The sequence below is a fragment of the Mirounga leonina genome, unplaced genomic scaffold (genome assembly GCF_011800145.1).
Source record: "Mirounga leonina isolate KUSES-001 unplaced genomic scaffold, KU_Mleo_1.0 Mir_154, whole genome shotgun sequence".
NCBI classification, from domain to species: Eukaryota; Metazoa; Chordata; class Mammalia; order Carnivora; family Phocidae; genus Mirounga; species Mirounga leonina.
Window position 1 is genome coordinate 65252960 of NW_023270389.1, and position 16890 is coordinate 65269849.

The 16890-nt window shown below is 39.1% G+C and overlaps 1 protein-coding gene across 10 annotated transcripts in view; it reads left to right on the forward strand.

Annotated features, from left to right (window-relative positions):
• Positions 1-16890, forward strand: part of CDC42BPA (CDC42 binding protein kinase alpha) — a 338932-nt gene that overhangs the window by 109995 nt on the left and 212047 nt on the right. The gene's annotated exons all lie outside the window — the stretch shown is intronic.

Here is a 16890-nt window from a genome sequence, read left to right on the forward strand (position 1 = left end):
GGAGTTGTGCTGAGTTTGTGGTCCTGAGGAATCAGCCTTTACTAATAGCTTGTGTGGAATAATAGCCAATCGAATTTTCAGAGAAGTTGAGGAAACCCTAAGTTGCTACAACCTGCATTAGAATTTGCTAGTATGTATTACAAGTGAGAGTGGTGAAATAGGTGTGGAGTAGGACGAGGCTTAGTCAGACAGATTTACAAATTACGTAAAAATATTAGGTGCCCAGAGCCCGTGGATATGTATCGTCTTATTAATAAGCAGACAGTTTGCAGCAAACACTTGAATCTTTCATTTGTTACTGAACCACTGGTGAACTTCATTCAGTCTTAATGGAAATGACTGTTACCATATCCGTGAATTTTTGTCAGAAACCAAAGCTGAATATCCTCACTTGCTCTACATTCAGCCATTCAGTGCTTTTGCAGTGTCAAGATTTTGTTACAGAAGGCCAAGATTGAAACATTTCTGAACAAAAAACTTCACCCTCAACCATTTGTATAAAATATTGAATAGCTTTGAAATTAGCTTTTCCTGTAGACTTGATATGTTTTAAAAATAAGTTTTACCTAAAATTATGACAAAACAGCACTTAGATGCAAAACTTACACTCTGGCAAAGTCATTTTGACAGCGAATATTGTTGGAATCACAAGTAATGTCAAGCTGCTTTATCTGATTCTCATGCCGTCAAAAGTAAAAAGAAGTGAGATTTCTATTTCCACACAGATTTGCAGCAGAGAGACCTTTTAAGCTCAAAATACAGTTAGCAGCAGTTTTTGGGATTTGATGCAAGTGCTAAGGATTTGTCCGTAGTTCAAAACCCGGTTACTGGCAATCGCGACCTTCCACCTAACCTTTAGTTAGAAGTGATTAATCTGCTGTGTATCGACATGCTTGAACACAAGTATCAGGAGAAAAATCCAGTAGCATTCTATAGACACCTTCCATGTGAGGAATATGCTCAATCAAAAGTATATGCTCAAGAATTGATACCAGTAGCCATCTTTGTGAAGACATTTTCACAGATGAAATACGTAAACTCCCAGTATAGATCAGCACTTTTAGAGGAACATTAGCCAGACTGTGATGATGGGGAACACTGATGCTGAGACCCAATTAAGCAAATGGTCATCCCTTGCCCACAAAAAGAATTACATTTTTCTGTTAGTACACCTGCATTATAAAACTCGCACTCAATTATTTTATTTTGACTTTTGCCAGTAAAAATGTGTGGAAATTTGTTTTCTATCTTATTATATATCTTGCTTTTTCCTCTTGGCCGGCCAAGCCTGAAGTGTTTAATCTCTGGCCCTTTACAGGAAAAATTGGCCAGCTCCTCTTGTAGATAACAATGAATACTAGTAGTAAAAGAGAATAACTGATGGGTGCTTGTACAGAGAAAAAAGTTTGCCTAGAGAAGCCAGACCTAGAGACCCAACAAGGAGGAAACTAGTGGAAACGGTCAGAGCAAGAAAGAGAGTCCAGGTTCTGCATCATTGAAATGAACAAAAGGGGAGTCGTCGAGGAGGAGGGACACGGTTTGTCAGTCGTGTTAGACAGATTAGAGTGGTTTTTTAAAAAAAGATAAACTGGAAATATCGTGCCCACCCACAAATCCTATTTTTCAGCTTTAGTGGAATACCTCCGTTCTTGGACATTGTCTGTACTCCTTTTTGCCTTTGTTTCTGTTCTCCTTTGCCTTTATTTCTGTTCTCCCTGGTACCTTTCATGCCAGAGCCCGTTCCTCTCCCTCTTGTCCTGTTGAAGTCCAGCTAATACTCCAAAATTGTCTCAAAGTCTGCATTTTAAAAGTCTTCTCCAGAATTCCCAGTTTGAATTAATGTTTCTCATTGCATTTCAGCTCTACATTTTTTTAGTACTGCCATTAGATGAGTAACGTACGTATATGTACATCTCTGATTTTGGGGATACAGCTTACGAAGATTAAATAAATGATATGAACCCTGCTATCTTTAGCTAAAATGTACTTACAGGGCTGTGTAACTTAGTAGTCATGGAGTTTATCTGATTTCAGGCAGATCCAGGGGTTCCAACAATGTCATTACATTACTTATCTTTATATGCCTTACATGCTTGCAGAGTATGATAGTGTGTTTCAGACTTCAGATCATGACCCATTGGTGGATTGTAAACTCAATTTAGTGGGTTACAACCAGCATTTAAAAAGTTAAGTAAAATAGAAAATGACAGAGTTCAAGCAGTAAGAGAGATTATTGCTTCATGACATTTATTTCTTTTATAATATGTATTGAATCATCATATAAATCGTATTATTGTGGGTTTTGGTCAGAATTGTTTAAAAGTCATAATGCAGAGCTTTGCACACTCTAGTTGCTCTGTTAAATTGAGTGGAAGGATATTTGACTTGGATTTACAATACATATATGAGATTTTTGGGATGAATTTGTCAATGCAAATACACTCTACATAGGTTTGTCAGCAAAATTTGTAAGAGTAAATTAAACATAAACACGTACTTGGTTAGCAAACTTATAGCAGTTTATTGTGATGGATTTTCAAAAGCTTTTAGGTGATAAGGACTTAAATCCACTCTGACAGTGTTTTTTGTTGTAGGTAGGCGTAACACTGTAGAGTTATGGATTGCTTAAAAATCTGTGTTTTGTTATAAACACAGAAATGTATTGATACAGGGTGCCTGGGTGGCTCAGTCATTGACTGCCTTCAGCTCAGGTCGTGATCCTGGAGTCCCAGGATTGAGTCCCGCATCGCCGCATCGGGCTCCCTGCTCAGCAGGGAGTCTGCTTCTCCCTCTGACCCTCCCCCCTCTCATGTTCTCTCTCATTCTCTTTCTCACATAAATAAAATCTTAAAAAAAAAAAAAGGAAATATATAGATACAGAAATTGTGTCCAAATACAAAATTTTGTATAGCAAAATTTTGCCTAATTTTCATTGACAGAAAGCCTGACATATCGTTCTCTCTCGTCTGAATTTAGTCTTACGTGTTCCCTTTGCATTTGACATTAGAATTAACATTTTTTTCCCAGAGGCATTTCTCTGTGAGAAAAGTCTGTATATACTAGTCATTGATTATATAAGAATAAATGTTACAGTATAACTGGAGGAGGGCTAAAATACTTCTGTGGTCAAATCTCCTCTAAATTGCCAGTTTTTCTTAGTTTAGGGCAGGCAAGCTTATGGTATTTTAGTCTCAAGAATAGAAATCCTAAATTATCTTGGTTATCATCAAAGATTTGCTTTTGAATATTTATAAAATATTAGAAAATAAAATCATTTAGAAATGTTGGCAAATCTAGTTTTAGATTCCAAAAAGGAAATTTTATTATACAGTAATTTTCCAAAATAACTGTTAACCCTCATAGCCCTGAAGTAGCCAAATAAGTAACGTGGTCTGTGGTATAGGATTCAAGAGACAGTGATGAATAATTGCACTTTCATTTATAACCTGCTCAAATATCTCTGCAGCCACTTTATGAAAAAATATATAGTCATAGCATACGTGCATTTTATTTGCTTGAGATGAAGTGGTGTAATTTAACAAACGATCTTAAAATGTGATTAGAATACTTTTTTCCCTTAGGAAAACCTCATTAAATACAAACCTGCTTAGAGGCGTCAACACTGTCACATAAAATTCTTATCACTTAGATATCACTTAGAATATTATGAATCAGTGAAATTTGTCTCTTCATATTTTCTTGTCCTCTGTTTCCAGTTTAGTTATTTTATGCTGGAGGAAAAAAAAGCCAGGGAAATATTTAAAACAAAAATTTTCTTCTTGAATTAGCATTTGTAAACTGTTTAGAGGATGAAAGACATTTGTTTATTTATTTTTTATTTATTTTTTGAAAGACATTTAAATGTTAGATTGTAGTTAGTCATATGAACCCCAGATTTTCTACTGGAATCCAGTTTGTGCTGAAGATAGAAATTGTTAGAAAAAGCAAGGAGAGATGAATACAGTCACATTGTTTCTTTGGAATGTAGTTTCTTACAAAGCACAAACTTTGAAATACGGATTTTTTTTTTTTAAGAAATTCAGAGTTGGAAATCTTTTTTTTTTTTTTAAAGATTTTATTTATTTATTTGAGACAGAGAGAATGAGAGAGAGCACATGAGAGGGGGGAGGGTCAGAGGGAGAAGCAGACTCCCTGCCGAGCAGGGAGCCCGATGCGGGACTTGATCCAGGGACTCCAGGATCATGACCTGAGCCGAAGGCAGTCGCTTAACCAACTGAGCCACGCAGGCGCCCCAGAGTTGGAAATCTTATGGTGTGTTCTATCCATACCTAGAGGTCTGTTTATTTTGGAAAGATAAAAGATTGCTAAAGACTCAGTCTGTATCTTTAATTTCTTTTTTATTTTTCTGGGGTTCTGTACATACTCGTTATGTCATGGATGTAGTCAGTTTTTTTACTGAAAAAACTCTTTGAGTAAAAAGGAACTGATATAAGGATCAAGAACACTGAGTTCTGGTTTTCCCACTATCTAGGGTATGTTTGGGCAAATCGTTTGACTTCTTACGCCCTTGATTACAGCCATAAAACAGACATAGCAGCTATGATCCCTACCTATAGTATAGGGACCTTGTATAAATATCCCTGTACCCTCATTCTGTAACTCCTACTTCATGGAGAAAATGAAACCTCTGGTTACTCAAGCATGAACTTTTCACTTTCCATGCTCTGGTCTCAGTGTTCCCTTTCATTCTTCCCCTATATGTGTACAAATTTATTCATATTTGCACCTGTTCTCATCTTTTCTTTCAGTGTGCGTCAGGTATTTGCCTTTGACTTTTGTTCCATCGCCTTTGGGCCTTGGCAGAATTTTACTCCGCTGGTCAGCTTCATTGTGACTGGCTCCATCCCCCTCTACAATACGGAGGTCTGGATATGTAAAAACAAAGTATGTGTTACTCTGCAGCTGGCTGTTGTCCTAAAAGATGGGCATATTTATTTAATTACTCCTTTTGATGACTGTACAATATTCCACAGAATGGACATGTTGGATGGATGCATTTAATAGTTTCCTTTTGGACTCGTTTCTGTTCATACTGTTTCTGATCTGTTGCAGTTATCAGAGTGCTGTGCAGTAAACATACTTGCCCACATGCCCTACACTATATTCCTAAAAGTGGAAATACTAGGTCCAGAGGTATGTGCCTTTTAAATTTCAGTAGATACTGTGAAGTTACTTTGCCGAGCAGGTGCAGAAATTCATCATGCCCAAGAACGCAATGTTGTTGCAACTCAGTGTTCCCAGAATAGGAACGGTCTCTTTGCTAATCTGGTTGGTATAGAATGGCATCTCATTGTTGCTTTGGTTTTGACCATGTATTAATTAGCTAATTGTGTTTTCTCTTAGGTGAATTAACTGTTAATAGCTTCAGCCTAGTTTTGTTGGATTGCTCGCCCTCTTCTTAACACCTGGTGGGAGCTCTTTATGTTAGGATTATTATCTCCTTGACATATCTTACAAACATTACCTCTCGGTCTCTATTTTTCTTAAACTCATTTAAAGGCATCTTATATTGGGCACTATTTTAAAGGTAGTTTATGAGTAGGACGTTGTTGTACCAGATACTACATTTTACTGATTAATCGCTGAGAGCAACTGTGGCAGAATAGAGTGCCCAAGAGCAGATCTAAGGGTGTTTCACATCTTAAATTATGATAAGGGAGAATTTCAGTTGAATTAGGGGAAAGAATGGATATTTTATTACTTGTTTTAGATAACTCTCCACAAATAAGAGAATAGTTTTCACACCTTGTACAAAAATAAATTTTAGATGAATGAATTAATGAATTAATGAACCTGATTCAGAGGTTAGGGTCTTTTAGAGTTTACAGCAGCACCCTCTGCTTATTTCTGTCACAGTATTTATGTTACACTGAAATTGCCCATTGATTTGTGTTTTCTTCTCCATTAGGTTGTAAATTCCATTAAGGTAGGAGCCACATCTTACTCTCATTGTAGCACCTTGTTGTCTAGTGTGATGTTAGCGCATAGTGGGTACTCCGTATCTGTGGAATTGTGAATGAGCTTCTTTGATCCTCACTTGTTCTGTATTCTGTCTTCCATTCCCAAGAAAGTTTTGTACAGAATAAAATATAATACAGCAAGCTCTTTACCCTTAAACCTGTAACAGTAATATAGTCAAGACAGGCCAGGGACCTAGGTTAGGATTAGGGTAGTGGGTAGGGTAGAAGTGGAAGGACTCCACAGACATTTAGTAGGAAGTAGACCCAACACGACCTTGGTGATCTAGTTGAATGTTGTTCTGAACAAAGGAGAAAATAGAAGACTGACTCGCAGCTCTTGGAGATACTCGCTGGGATGTGTTACGGAGAAAAAGAGCCTTTTTCCCATGTGGGGTTTTTATTTGTCTGCTGTTTCTGATGCATCTTGTCTCCCTCACACCAAAACCCGATTATAAGTGTAGTTCATTTTCAACTCATCGCTTTTCTTTTGAGAATTTTCTTTTGTGTTTTCTGCTCATTGCTCCCTCCAGTTGCTGAATTCTGTCCTAGTAACAGCTAATTTCCTCTGAGGGCAAGGTAGGGAAAGAATATGAGCAGGCTGCCATTTTAGCAGGCAGCCAGAAAGGAAAACAGAATAATTATGTATTCATAATTTTTTATGCTATCTCAAGGAGGTTTGTTTACCAGAGAAGAGGTTCAGTGAGGCACATGGACAGGCAGGAAGGTGAGGGATCCTGGGGCTCGGGGTTTGTTAAGGGAAAGCACGTAGCAAATTATGGATGAAAGTAGGTGAGAGACAATGACACAAGGAGCTTCAGTTTTGAATGTGGCAAAAATGTTGAGACGAGTGTTTTTTTTTTTTAGCAGTTTGTTATGCTCAGCCTGTGGGAGCCTGGTGTGGCAGGCACAGCTATTGGACACATCAAGACAGGAAAGCCTTTGATGGAGGAGCCTTTCGTCTTTTTATCCTCTGGGTTTTTTCTCCGTGTTTGGTACCAAAAAATCCTGATTGACACCTAGGGACTGTTGGTTGAAGGGGTGAATTACATTTTATGACTTCCTATGTGTAAATATTCTTTCTACTTCTGTTTCAATAGCAGACTTTTGTTATTTGAAAAGTTTTTGTGTTTGCTGTTCTGCTCAGAGTACTTCTTTAAGGCAGTAGCTGTGGATTTCTTCTCCACCACCATTGCCACATCTAGTGACATGTTTATGCTAACACTATTTCATTACATTAAATTAGTTTGCTCTAATCTTCATGATGGAATCTGTTAAACATTAGGCCTAGTAAATAGAGCAAGGAAACCATAGACCAGGATTTGAAATATATTGTTCCTTTTATTTTCAAGGATTTAACAGTAAAATTAGTTTCTTTTATTTAATAGAAACTACCCATGCTTATAATTTTTTTTTTTTTATTTGAGAGAGAGAGAATGAGAGAGAGAGCACATGAGAGGGGGGAGGGTCAGAGGGAGAAGCAGACTCCCCGCCAAGCAGGGAGCCCGATGCGGGACTCGATCCCGGGACTCCAGGATCATGACCTGAGCCGAAGGCAGTCGCCCAACCAACTGAGCCACCCAGGCGCCCCCCATGCTTATAATTTTAATATATAGTAATAAGAATGTGAATTTTCTCAAGACTTTCTTTAAATCTTAAATGTCAAATGGGTGAGATCACTGAAGTAATATCTTCATTTGGTAATAAAATAATTTTAACTTGAAGGTGTTATAAGTGACATTTAAATATCTTCTGTTTACTGTCCTTGATGGTGAGTGCTGTACTCTGAAGAAGGTATCATTATTGTAGAGTGATAGATGAGAAAGTTCAAAGAGATTAAATCATTTTTCAAGCCACTTAAAAACCTAGAGTCAGAATTTGAATACAAGTATTCCTGACTACAAAGTCCATCTTTCCACTGAGTCTTGTTTTCACTCACCTTAAAAGAATATGTATAGGGAGGAGGAGCAAGATGGTGGAGGAGTAGGAGACCTAAATTTCATCTGGTCCCAGGAATTCAGCTAGATAGATATCAAACCATTCTGAACACCTACGAACTCAGCAGGAGATAGAAGAAAAGAATAGCAGCAACTCTCTGAACAGAAAAGCGACCACTTTCTGGAAGCAGGGACCCAACAAGCAGCAGATCCGGGGAGACTCCCCTTTCTCCCCCGGAAGGAGCGGTGTGGGAGTGCACCGCAGGGATCTGCTGGGTTTGGAGACTCCAAATGGGGTTGTGTGCCAAAGATAGAAATGCTTGGTCACAGGCCGGGTGAGCACGGAGTGTGGCTGGAGACTGGGGAGACAGGAGTGACGGACTGCTTTTCTCGGGGCTCACTGAGGAGTGGGGCCCCCGAGTTCTCGGCTGCTCTGGGGCGGAGATTGGGAGGCCGCCGTTTTCACTCTCGTCCTCCAAAGCTGTACGGAAAGCTTGCAGGGAACAAAAGCTCTTGAGAGCAAACCCAAGCAGATGACTTAGCCTGGACCTGGAGGGAGGGGGGGCAATTCCGCCTCCGGCAAAGACATTTGAGAACCACTGCAACAGGCCCCTCCCCCAGATCAGCAAGAATAGCCAGCCAAGACCAAGTTTACTGATCAATGAAAACGGCAGAACTCCAATGCTAGGGGAATACAGCACATAGAATTCATAGCTGTTTTCTCCTGATTCTTTAGTCTTTTGAAGTTAATTTTTTTTAATTTTCTTTTTTTTTTCTATTTTTTTGAATTTTTCTTTTTCCCTTTTTCAACCAACATCTTATCAATCCCTTTTTTAAAACTCTTTTTTTTTTTTTCATTTTTAGAGTCATATTCTATCCCTTCATTGTAGTTACCCTTATTTTTGGTATATATATAAGTTGCTCTCTCTTTAAAATTTTGGGATACAGTTTCTTCTAACAGACCAAAATATACCCTAAATCTCTAGTGTATGGCTTTGTTCTAGTCTCCTGCCTGATCACAGTCTCTCCCTTTTTTTTTTTTAGATTTCTCTTCTTTCTTTTTTCAACCAACTTCTTATTTATTAATTCCTTTTATAAAATCTTTTATAATTTTCATCTTTACAGTCATATTCTATCCCTTCATCGTATTTACCCTTATTTTTGTACATATATATAATGTACATATTCTTTCTTTAAAATTTTGGAAGGCAGTTTCTTCTAACAGACCAAAATACACCCAAAATCTAGTGGGTGGCACTGATCTATTCACCAGCCTGATCATGTTTGATCATATTCTTTTTTTTTCTTTCTTTTTATTTTTTTTTCCTTTTTCTTTCTTTCCCTTTCTTTTTCCCCAGTTTCAGGTCTCTTCTGATTTGTTTAGTGTATGTTTTTCTGGGGTCGTTTTTACCCTGTTAGCATTTTGTTCTCTCATTCATCCGTTCTCCTCTGGACAAAATGACAAGACGGAAAAACTCACCTCAAAAAAAAGAACAGGAGACAGTACCGACTGCCAGGGACCTACTCAATATGGACATTAGTATGATGTTGGAACTAGAGTTCAGAATGATGATTTTAAAGATACTAGCTGGGCTTGAAAAAAGCATGGAAGATATTAGAGAAACCCTTTCTGGAGAAATAAAAGAACTAAAATCTAACCAAGTCGAAATCAAAAAGGCTATTAATGAGGTGCAATCAAAAATGGAGGCTCTAACTGCTAGGATAAATGAGGCAGAAGAGAGAATCAGTGATATAGAAGACTAAATGATGGAAAATAAAGAAGCTGAGAAAAAGAGAGAACAAACAGCTATTGGATCACGAGGGTAGAATTCGAGAGATAAGTGATACCATAAGATGAAACAATATTAGAATAATTGGGATCCCAGAAGAAGAAGAAAGAGAGAGAGGGGCAGAAGGTGTATTGGAGCAAATTATAGCAGAGAACTTCCCTAATTTGGGGAAGGAAACAGGCATCAAAATCCAGGAGACACAGAGAACCCCCCTCAAAATCAATAAAAATAGGTCAACATCCCAACATTTAACAGTAAAACTTACGAGTCTCAGAGACAAAGAGAAAATCCTGAAAGCAGTTCGGGACAAGAGATCTGTAACCTACAATGGTAGAAATATTAGATTGGAAACAGACCTATCCACAGAGACTTGGCAGGCCAGAAAGGACTGGCAGGATATATTCAGAGCACTAAATGAGAAAAATATGCAGCCAAGAATACTCTATCCAGCTAGGCTGTCATTGAAAATAGAAGGAGAGGTAAAAAGCTTCCAGGACAAACAAAAACTAAAGGAAATTGCAAACATGAAACCAGCCCTACAAGAAATCTTGAAAGGGGTCCTCTAAGCAAAGAGAGAGCCCAAGAGTAACATAGACCAGAAAGCAACAGAGACAATATACGGTAACGGTCACCTTACAGGCAATACAATGGCACTAAATTCATATCTTTCAATAATTACCCTGACTGTAAATGGGCTAAATGCCCCAATCAAAAGACACAGGCTATCAGATTGGACAAAAAAACATGTCCCATCGATATGCTGTCTGCAAGAAACTCATTTTAGACCCAAAGACACCTCCAGATTGAAAGTGAGGGGGTGGAAAACCATTTACCATGCTAATGGACACCAAAAGGAAGCTGGAGTGGCAATCCTCATGTCAGACAAATCAGATTTTATTTTTTTTTAAATATTTTATTTATTTATTTGTAAGAGAGAAAGAGAGGCAGAGGGAGAAGCAGGCTCCCCGCTGAGCAGGGAGCCCGATGCGGGACTCGATCACAGGACCCTGGGATCATGACCTGAGCCGAAGGCAGACACTTAACCATCTGAGCCACCCAGGCACCCAGACAAATCAGATTTTAAATCAAAGAGATGAGGAAGGACACTATATCCTACTTAAAGGGTCTATCCAACAAGATCTAACAATTGTAAATATCTATGCCCCTAACATGGGAGCAGCCAATTATTTTTTTATTTTTTATTTTTTTTAAAGATTTTATTTATTTATTTGACAGAGAGAGACACAGCGAGAGAGGGAGCACAAGCAGGGGGAATGGGAGAGGGAGAAGCAGGCCTCCTGCGGAGCAGGGAGCCTGATGCGGGGCTTGATCCCAGGACCCTGGGATCATGACCTGAGCCGAAGGCAGACGCTTAATGACTGAGCCACACAGGCGCCCCAAGGGAGCAGCCAATTATATAAACCAATTAATAACAAAAGCAAAGAAACACATCGACAACAATACAGTAATAGTGGGGGACTTTAACACCCCCCTCACTGAAATGGACAGATCATCTAAGCAAAAGATCAACAAGGAAAGAAAGACTTTAAAAGACACACTGGACCAAATGGACTTCCCAGATATATTCAGAACATTCCATCCCAAAGCAACAGAATACACATTCTTCTCTAGTGCCCATGGAACATTCTCCAGAAGAGATCACATCCTAGGTCACAAATCAGGTCTCAACTGGTACCAAAAGACTGGGATCATTCCCTGCATATTTTCGGACCACAATGCTTTGAAACTAGAACTCAATCACAAGAGGAAAGTCGGAAAGAACTCAAATACATGGAGGCTAAAGAGCATCCTACTAAAGAATGAATGGGTCAACCAGGAAATTAAAGAAGAATTTAAAAAATTCATGGAAACAAATGAAAATGAAAACACAACTGTTCAAAATCTTTGGGATGCAGCAAAGGCGGTCCTAAGAGGAAAGTATATAGCAATACAAGCCTTTCTCAAGAAACAAGAAAGGTCTCAAGTACACAACCTAACCCTACACCTGAAGGAGCTGGAGAGAGAACAGCAAATAAAGCCTAAACCCAGCAGGAGAAAAGAAATAATAAAGATCAGAGCAGAAATCAATGAAATAGAAACCAAAAGAACAGTAGAACAGATCAACGAAACTAGGAGCTGGTTCTTTGAAAGAATTTATAAGATTGATAAATCCCTGGCCAGACTTATCAAAAAGAAAAGAGAAATGACCCAAATAAATAAAATCATGAATGAAAGAGGAGAGATCACAACCAACACCAAAGAAATACAAACAATTATAAGAACATATTATGAGCAACTCTATGCCAGTAAATTAGATAATCTGGAAGAAATGGATGCATTCCTAGAGATATATGAACTACTAAAACTGAACCACTGAACCAGGAAGAAATAGCAAACCTGAATAGACCCATAACCACTAAGGAAATTGAAGCAGTAATAAAAAAATCTCCCAACAAACAAGAGCCCAGGGCCAGATGGCTTCCCAGGGGAATTCTACCAAACATTTCAAGAAGAATTAATACCTGTTCTTCTGAAACTGTTCCAAAAAACAGAAATGGAAGGAAAACTTCCAAACTCATTTTATGAGGCCACCATTACCTTGATCCGAAAAATCAGACAAAGACCCCATCAAAAAGGAGAATTACCAATATCCTTGATGAACATGGATGCAAAATTCTCACCAAAATACTAGCCAATAGGATCCAACAGCACATTAAAAGGATTATTCACCACGACCAAGTGGGATTTATCCCTGGGCTGCAAGGTTGGTTCAACATCCACAAATCAATCAATGTGATACAATACATTAACAAAAGAAAGAACAAGAACCATATGATCCTCTCAATAGATGCAGAAAAAGCATTTGACAAAGTACGGCATTTTTTCTTGATTAAAACTCGAGTGTAGGCATAGAGGGTACATACCTCAATATCTTAAAGGCCATCTATGAAAAACCCACAGCGAATATCATTCTCAATGGGGAAAAACTGAGAGCTTTCCCCCTAAGGTCAGGAACGCGGCAGGGATGTCCACTATCACCACTGCTATTCAACATAGTACTAGAAGAGTACTAGCCACAGCAATCAGACAACAAAAAGAAAGAAAAGGCATCCGAATCGGCAAAGAAGAAGTCAAACTCTCACTCTCTGCAGATGATATGATATTTTATGTGGAAAACCCAAAAGACTCCACCCCAAAACTGCTAGAACTCATACAGGAATTCAGTAAAGTGGCAGGATATAAAATCAATGCACAGAAGTCAGTGGCATTCCTATATACCAACAACAAGGCAGAAGAAAGAGAAATTAAGGAGTCGATCCCATTTACAATTGCACCCAAAACCGTAAGATACCTAGGAATACATCTAACCAAAGAGGCAAAGGATCTGTACTCAGAAAACTGTAAAATACTCATGAAAGAAAGTGAGGAAGACACAAAGAAATGGAAAAACGTTCCATGCTCATGGATTGGAAGAACAAATATTGTGAAGATGTCAATGGTGCCTAGAGCAATCTACACATTCAATGCAATCCCTATCAAAATAGCATCCACTTTTTTCAAAGAAATGGAACAAATAATCCCCAAATTTGTATGGAACCAGAAAAGACCCGAATAGCCAGAGGAATGTTGAAAAAGAAAAGCAAAGCTGGTGGCATCACAATTCCGGACTTCAAGCTCTATTGAACAAAGCTGTCATCATCAAGACAGTATGGTACTGGCACAAAAACAGACACATAGATCAATGGAACAGAATAGAGAGCCCAGAAATGGACCCTCAACTCTATGGTCAACTAATCTTCGACAAAGCAGGAAAGAATGTCCAATGGAAAAAAGACCGTCTCTTCAACAAATGGTATTGGGAAAATTGGACAGCCACATGCAGAAGAATGAAACTGGACCATTTCCTTACACCACACACAAAAATAAACTCAAAACGTATGAAGGATCTAAATGTGAGACAGGAGTCCAACAAAATCCTAGAGAACACAGGCAGCCACCTCTTTGACCTCAGCCAGAGCAACTTCTTCCTAGACACATTGCCAAAAGCAAGGGAAGCAAGGGCAAAAATGAACTATTGGGACTTCATCAAGATAAAAAGCTTTTGCACAGCAAACGAAACAGTCAACAAAACCAAAAGACAACTGACAGAATGGGAGAAGATACTTGCAAATGATATATCAGATAAAGGGCTAGTATCCAAAATCTTTAAAGAACTTATCAAACTCAACACCCAAAGAACAAAGAATCCAATCAAGAAATGGGCAGAAGACATGAACAGACATTTTTCCATCCAAATGGCCAAAGACACATGAAAAAGTGCTCGACATCGCTCAGCATCAGGGAAATCCAAATCAAAACCTCAATGAGATAACACCTCACACCAGTCAAAATGGCTAAAATTAACACATTAGGAAACAACAGGTTTTGGTAAGGATGTGGAGAAAGGGGAGCCCTCCTACACTGTTGGTGGGAATGCAAGCTGGTGCAGCCACTCTGGAAAGAAAGTAGTATGATGGTTCCTCAGAAAGTTGAAAATAGAGCTACTGTATGACCCAGCAATTGCACTACTGGGTATTTTTACCCCAAAGATACAAATGTAGGGATCCGAAGGGATACGTGCACCCGATGTTTATAGCAGCAATGTCCACAATAGCCAAACTGTGGAAAGAGCCAAGATGTCCATCGACAGATGAATGGATAAAGAAGAAGTGGTATATATATACAATGGAATATTATGCAGCCATTAAAAGGAACGAAATCTTGCCATTTGCAACGACGAGGATGGAACTAGAGGGTATTATGCTAAATGAAATAAGTCAATCAGAGAAAGACGTATCATGTGATCTCACTAATGTGAGGAATTCTTAATCTCAGGAATCAAACTGAGGGTTGCTGGTGTGGTGGGGGGTGGCTCGGTGATAGACATTGGGGAGGGTATGTGCTATGGTGAGCACTGTGAATTGTGTAAGACTCATGAATCACACACCCGTACCTCTGAAACAAATAATACATAATATGTTAAAAAAAAAAAGAAGATAGTAGGAAGGGAAAAATGAAGGGGGAGATATCGGAGGGGGAGACGAACCATGAGAGACTATGAACTCTGAGAATCAAACTGAGGGTTCTAGAGGGGAGGGAGGTGGGGGATGGGTTAGCCTGGTGATTCTTTTTAAATAGGGCACGTATTGAATGGAGCACTGGGTGTTATACGCAAACGATCATGGAATACTACATCAAAAACTAATGATGTAATGTATGGTGATTAACATAACATAATAAAATAAAAAAAAGAATATGTATAATATAATATGCACATGCATATGTGATGCATATTTAGAAAGCAATTAGAAAATACTGAAAAGCTGTGACATCATGGGTAATCTAACAACCCAGGGCTAATTCCTGTGAACATTTTAGCATCTACTCCTTGTCTGTCTTTTTTGGCAAACACACATAGTAAAGGAAATCTCCAGTGTTTCATTTACGTCACACATCATACTCTCTCAATACTACTTCACTGCTGACATTAGCTGTGTGGGTTTTCCACTCATCGGGCAGTCCTGCGACACCAGCCGAGCACCCTGCAGCTTAACTCCATTCCGACGCTGTCTACCTGGAGACAACTCAGATCCCAGAGGCTAAGAGTTCAAAGTCTTACAAGACTCCCTCCTCACTCCAGTTACAACATCAGGTTATTACTTGTGCTTCTGACTCACAGACAGTAGATTGGAGATTCCCACGACCCACTCCTCAGATATGGTTAGTTTGTCAGAGCTGCTCCCCTGACTGAGGACCAGCTGCAGGAAGAAAGTGCACAGGGCAAGATGTGATGGAGAGACGCGGAGCTCTCACGCCCTCCGCAGAAGTGCCCCACTCTTCCAACACCACTCCCTGTGTTTGCCCAGCCCAAAGCTTGCCAAACCCTATCCTTCTGGGTTTTTATGAAGGCTTCATTAGATAGGCATGAGTGATCAAGTCACTGGCCATTGATGATGGATTCAGCCTCCAGCCCTACTCTAGAAATTTCCAACCTTCTAATCTTGGTTGGTTCCCCTGGCAACCAGCCCCCATCCTTAGGTTACCTAAGGCCTTTCCAAAAGCCACCTCATTAACGTAAACACAAGTGTGGTTGAAAAGGGGTTTGTTATACATAACAAAAGCCACCTTTATCTTATCCCTTAGGAGATAATTTTTAAAGTATTTAATTAATTAATTAATTTAAGAGAGAGAGAACTTGAGCAGGGAGAGGGACAGAAGGAGAGGGAGAAGCAGACTCCCTGCTGAGCATCCCAGTCTGACCCTGCTCCATCCCAGTGTTACAGGATTGCAGGGTTCTTGTTTCACGGAGTCAAAGAATGAATCTCCCGGACACAAAAGGGTGAAGTGCCCTGAAAGTCTATTAAGTGAAGGTGAGAACAGAAAGGAAAGAAATCTCTCTAGAGTGAGAGGGGTCCCAAATGGGTTGCCACTGAGGGCTTTTATTGAAAACTTGACCAGGGAGCTTGTGGGCTTGAGATTCTTGTGCAGTCTTGGTCTGAGCAAGGACAATTGATAGCGCCCTTAAATGACTTACTTCTGAGGTTTGTTCGTTTTCTGTGATTCCCTGTAGCCACCATAACATCCGGGGCCAGGTGGTCTGGTCTATTCCCTTATCTCTTGTTCACTCTTTCAGAGCCTAGTCAGGGGCCCCCTATCTCTTCCTGCCTATACCTGTACACTTTCCTTACTCACCAGGACCCTGGGATCATGACCTGAGCCCATATGACCTGAGCTTAACCAACTGAGCCACCCAGGCACCCCCACTTAGGAGATTTTAAGGGTTTTTAGGAGCTCTAACAAAATATATATGTGTGTGTGTATATATATATAAGTATATAATTTATTATAAATCACAATATTCTACACATATACCCATGAGAGTCCATATCTAAAATTAGTTGACTTCTATTTATACATATCTAAGAAAAGTCCATTCTGATATTTCTGCACTATCAGGAGTGAAAAGAGAAGTATGCATATGATGGAAATTATTATATTCAATATACTAGTGCTTTCTAAATGCTGATCCAAGTGCTGATTTGATAGAGTTGTTACCAGTCCAACAGGAAATAAGGAAAATGTAACAATGATGAAAATGAATTTGCTTAACATAATAAAGGACTGTCTTATAGTCTGAGTTATTTT